Here is a 6,000-nt window from a genome sequence, read left to right as displayed (position 1 = left end):
TTGTAATAGCTTCTCCCCAAAAAGTTTTTGGTAAATCCGCGCTCAGTAACATGCATCTGACCCTTTTTAGGATGGTTCTGTTCATCCTTTCTGTCAAGCTATTCTGTTGAGGGGTGTTAGCCATTATTTTATGCCTTTGGATTCCTAATTTCTTGCAAAACTCATTGAATTGCTCTAAAACAAACTCTAGGCCATTGTTAGTTCTCAAACATTCAACCTTGGTTTCAATTTGAGTTTGTATCTAAGTATACCATTCCTTAAATTTTCCGAAAGTGTCACTTTTATTTTTAAGAACAAAGATCCAAACACTTTTGGAATAATCATCAATGATAGACAGAAAATAAGAGCAACCACCATGAGTCATGGTCCTTGCAGGATCCCAGAGATCAAAATGAACATATTCAAAAGGTCTACCTGTAGCATGCAAGCCTATTCCAAAATTGGCCCTTTTAGCTTTTCCTAAAATGCAATAATCACAAAAAATGCAAATTTTCTATTTTATCACCATTTAGAAGATTTTGTTTTGCTAGTTCAAGCAAACCTTTTTCACTAACACGTCCTAACCTCATATGCCATAAATTGGTGTTATCATGTTGGTTTTGACTAGCAACAACAACTTGTGCTATAATAGTAGAACCATCTAGGATATACAAACCATTCATTTTAATTCCTTTAGCAATCATCACAGAGTCTTTAAAGATTTTCATCATGCCATGTTCAATTTGTGTAGTGTATGCTAAAGCGTCAAACATATTGATAGAAATCAAGTTTCTTTTAAGTTTAGGTACATACCTTACACATATCAAGAGTGTTTCTTGACCATTGAACATTTTCAGTCATATTGAACCCATACCTTGGACTATGCATGGCTTGTTGTTTCCTAGCATCATTACTCCACCTTCATTCAAAATCAAGGATAGTAGTCACGCCTTGGACAGACATAAGGTACAACCAGAATCCATAACCCAATCCTTCTCAATCTCAGAATTTGAGACAACCAGAACATCAACAGTTTCATAACTTACTTGATCAATGTCCACGTTTTCTGGTTCTTGAGATTTCTTTAAATCTTTGCCTCTCCTTTCAGGGCAACCCTTCTTGTACCGTCTCTTCTTATGACAATGAAAACATTTAAACTTGCTTTGAGATTGTCTTCAGGATTTTGATTTGTGCTTGTTTAACTTTGAGCTCCTCTTCTCTGATCTACATGTTCAATCGATCAGCAAGTGTATTCGCACAAGTAGTATAAAACGGTAAGACCGAGTATCGTATCTTCAGGGAATTTGTTTCACCTAGACCATGTATATTCAGTATGTAAACACTTATAATGGTTGAAATAAAGCAAATGTTGAGTTCTATACTATAAAATCTATTTGAACATAAACAGGATATTTAAAGCTATAAAAACTGACAACTATCATGTTAAAAGTGTTGGGGAGCTTCCTACTGAATTTATCTTGGTGGGTAAAATGTGTTTTTCTCTATTTAACGTTATCCTAGTGTTCTTGCATTGAGAAAATACTCAAATCATGATTTTTCACATGAATGAGCCTAACTCTCTTTAGCCTTTGTCCTTGATTCCTCAACAAACGTTCTAAAAGAGTTGCACTAAGCCTACAGTGTAAAATGGACTAGATCATTGCACTTCATTCCTAGACATACAGATTTCTAGCTTGTTCTATCAGGTTCTAAGGTTTTAAAGCATTTTCCAATACTAAAAATCCTAATTGCACATACAAATGGGTGATTAAGCCACAAACATGTAAAATAAGCATAGATAGAAGTAATGAACACAAAAAAATAATATTAAATAGATAGTAAGAGTATTACATCAAGAGGTTCAATAGTAACTCCCCAACAAAAAGGCTTAGCCCTCCATTACAAGCAAAGCTTCAAAAATACAAGAAAGAAGCTATTTTTGGTGAAAAAAATTGGAAGAAGATGATGGAGAATGTCTTGTCCAGTCTCTAAACCCCAAATCTCTCTATTTTTCCTGAACTAAGCTCTCTTTGTTGCTCTCCACCCGTTGTGTCTCTTCATTTCTGCCAACTTTAGTGTTTTTAAAGGCTCCTAGACCCTTCAGTTTCTGAAGGCTCTCTTAACAAGCATGTCTCGCTAAGCGTGAGTTAGTGAATTTTTGCTTAGTGAGAGTAGGCGCGCTGAGTGCGAGAAAAGATAACGTCCTTGATGGGCGGGCTGGCAGCACACTAGGTGAGCAGATCTCTATCTTATCCTTTTCTAGGGTTTCCCATCCGCTAAGCGAGCTGGATGCCTCGCTAAGCGGATGCATCTTGCTGAGCAGATTTGTCTCGCTAAGCGAGTCATCAACAGCTTTTGCCTTCTCTTCTTTGGCCTGAAACTGAGTTGGATTCAACATTAGATCACAAAAATGGAGTTTCTGCTCTAATAAATCACACAATAAAGAAATTATGTACAATTCCTACAAAAAGAACCATAAATTGGGGGCACAATGCTATTTCCTTGCAAATTTTCAATACCAAACTAACTTATGAATAACAACTATCACTACCCATCATCACATTCAATTCTTAAGTATTATTGTCAACCTTGGATTCATGTTTCCTTTGCATTTCCTTGGTTTGAATTGATGACTGCACTTCTTCAAGGGTAATGGTTTGGTCCCTTCCAAACAACATAGCATCCTTAAAATGATCATACCTACTTGCAAGTCCATTGAGCAGTATTAGAGCTTTGTCTTCATCCTCCATCTTTACTTCAAGATTCTCAAGATCATCAAGAATGTTGTTAAAGTCAGCAATTTGATTTGACAACATTCTTTCCTCTGTCATCTTGAAAGAATAGAGTTGTTGTTTCAAGAAAAGTAGATTTGCCACTGACTTTGTAATGTAGAGTGATTCCAACTTCAACCATATTGTTGCAGCTGCTGGTTCCCTTGCTACTTCCCTCAAAGCTTTGTCTCCAAGACATAAGATTATTGTGCTCTTTGCCTTTTCAATTAAATCTTTATTTTCTTTTTTTGACATTGTTGCAAGGAGGGAAGATTCACCTTTCAAAGCATCACCCAATCCTTGGTGTATCAAGACTGCTTGCATCTTGATTCTCCACAAGCCAAAATCATTGGACCCAGAGAAATTTTTCAATATCGAACTTGGTTGAACCCATGGTTGATCTTCTTTTCTTTTCTTCCCATAGATATCGCCAGTTGTTATGATTCAAAACCTGCAACTAATTTACAAAACCAGAAAATAGAGCAACACAACAACAAGCATACAAAAGCTAATAACATAAAAGAAATTCAATCAAAGAAAGATAAGGAATAGAAGATGAACACAAGCAATTACATGGTTCAGTCACAAAAGAGTTACAAAGAACTCTGTATACAAATAGAATCGTGTTTGGGCGTTTCACTGTTGAGATAACAACATCAAGGATCCCCAAGTTTCACTCTATCTTTCTTACACACTTTGATCTTCCACTCATTGTGATTGCATGAATGGGACCTCACTGTTGCAACATACCCATAAGGAAATACTTCTATGTTTATATAGCACTCAAGAAAATAAGTTATCAAAGAGAAAACTACCAAAATGGAAAAACTTAAAAACAGTTAGATGTTGGCCATCAACTAACTTATCAGAAAATTGTTTCTAACTAACTTGATAGCTTGCAAACTGATATTAGAGACACATCTTCACAAATAAAATATAAATCATCTGATAAAAAATTGTTGAATGCGTGAATGCATATACATTTGATTGATGATCCAGATTCTTTGGTAACTCTCATTTTCCTTTATGTCTTCTCCTTTAGCATCATATCATTTATCAAATCATCCACTAAGGTTGACTTAGTGGTAAGGATTTGACTGTTTGAGTAGTATGCATTAAGATTTAGGTTTATTGTAAACACCCATTGAGGTGCCCACAACCTCACATTAACACCTAAGCTCTAATCTATAAGATGTATGAGTTCTTTTTTTTTTGTCCTAGGTCAGAGACATAGGTATTTCTTAATCCATTGGATTAGAGACTAATCTCGCTCGTGGTACATAGTTGTCGCTAGTCCCAGGAAATTTTGCACACAGTGAACACATGTTCTTCCGCTAAATAGATCGTTTCCACTTATGTGAACGCAACGAAACCTTACACCACTGCTCCAACCCTTTGAGTTTGAGATGCATAAGTTCTAATTTTTATTATGTTAACTTTATTCTTTTTATTATTTAAAAGAAGTTGAAATTTGAAATAGAAATAAACCTATGTCATAGGTGAGCATGACCTACTCTTGATCCAAACTCCTTTTGAATTGGAAATGAAATGGTATGACTCTCCCTCTAAAGATTTACTGCGAGGATAAGCAGTGCCTATTTAAGAGAAACAACTCATTGTGCTACCACATGTCACAAGTGGATAGCATAGAATCTAGGTATTAGATCTCTAGAATGTACATTTTGGAATTCAAGTTCACCCCATGCAGATACAATCCAACAATGCATAAATTTTAAAAACTAAAATACTTTACTTTAATGAATAAAGAAACATCTTTTTTAGGATTAATATTTGTGCAGTTAAAATTTTAACTGTAAGGGGGTCTTGATCCTAGAATCTAATGTAAACCTAATGAAAGTCTCATTTAAAAAGGATATAAACCTATCTATCTATATAAAAGGGACATGAACATTATTAAGTTGATTGATAAGGTTATAACTATCAAGTTCTATTTTTTTTATCCAGTATATTCTTTAGCTGAAAGTCAAATACTAATCTTTCAAAGTACAAATATTTTTTATATACATGAATTTAGGGATCAAACACTTGATCACACGTTTAACAAGAATGATTATTTGTCAATCAATCTACATCTTGGCTATCAAAAGTTTTGCTATAGTAAAAGTTTTTTTTAATACACATGAAGATTAAACTCATGATCACGCACTTAAGAAACATAATTATCTACCAATCATATTATAATACGTTGATTATCAAGTTCTGCTAATCTAAATCAGTCTTGCAGACTTGAAAATGATTTGTTTCCCCTAAATCATATCCACATATCAAAGTCAAAGAAGCTCAAATATCATATCAATAATCAATTCACGCAAAATTCCTCTGCAGTTATGGAAACTTTCGCGTTATTTTATGTTGTCACTATCTTTTTAATCAATCAGATAATGGATCAGCAGCACAAAGGCTTTACCAGCCAGATTAATAGTATGTTTGGATTCGCGTTTAACACATCTTCTACATGATTTGGCGTGAAGAAGTAAATACAACAATAACAACCAAGTCTTATCCCACTAAGGCGCGAAGACATGAATGCTAGACGTAAATCCAAACAAGCTAAAAAAAGCTATTAATCCTTAAAAGCTCAGCATATTAGCAAAAGGAAAATCTCATCAGCATTTTAATTCTTCCTGCATGGCGTCATAATTTGGACGTTATCAAACCAAATAATTGCAAGACTGTGGTAGGTATTAGGAAAATTGCTGCCAGATGACAAAAAAACACTTCTCATCCACATTCAATGGCTATATATTATTGGTCAACATTAAAATTCTATTAAATCGCATCAATAAAATGCATATGTTAAATCTGAAATGGTATGAAACATTGAGTAGTTATCAAAAGCACGCCGAAAGAACGGTCCAAGACTAGTGAAACCAAAGACTTGCTCTGAACCACAGGTTTTCCCAACTAAATGAACATTCAACATTTCTTATCCTGAGCCAGGTGAACCAGAACCAAGAAAATATTGAAATTATGAGACATTTTCGTCCACGAAAACCCAGTATGTAGGAAAAGGCAGAAGAAAGAAACCAGTGACAAACTAGTTTCATTTGGTGGGGTTTGCTTATGGCGAAAATACAAAGCCACTCATCAATTATCACGCCAACCAATATGTTTATATCACAGGAAAAGAAAAGAAATTATTAAACTTTCCATTTTGGCACATTCAATTTTGGCTTCACAGCTGAAAGCTGTTTGCAGCTGCTATCCAAGAATTTATTTCAATAATTTA

The sequence above is a fragment of the Glycine soja genome, chromosome 17 (genome assembly GCF_004193775.1).
Source record: "Glycine soja cultivar W05 chromosome 17, ASM419377v2, whole genome shotgun sequence".
Lineage (NCBI taxonomy): Eukaryota > Viridiplantae > Streptophyta > Magnoliopsida > Fabales > Fabaceae > Glycine > Glycine soja.
Note: the sequence above shows the minus strand (reverse complement) of the source record.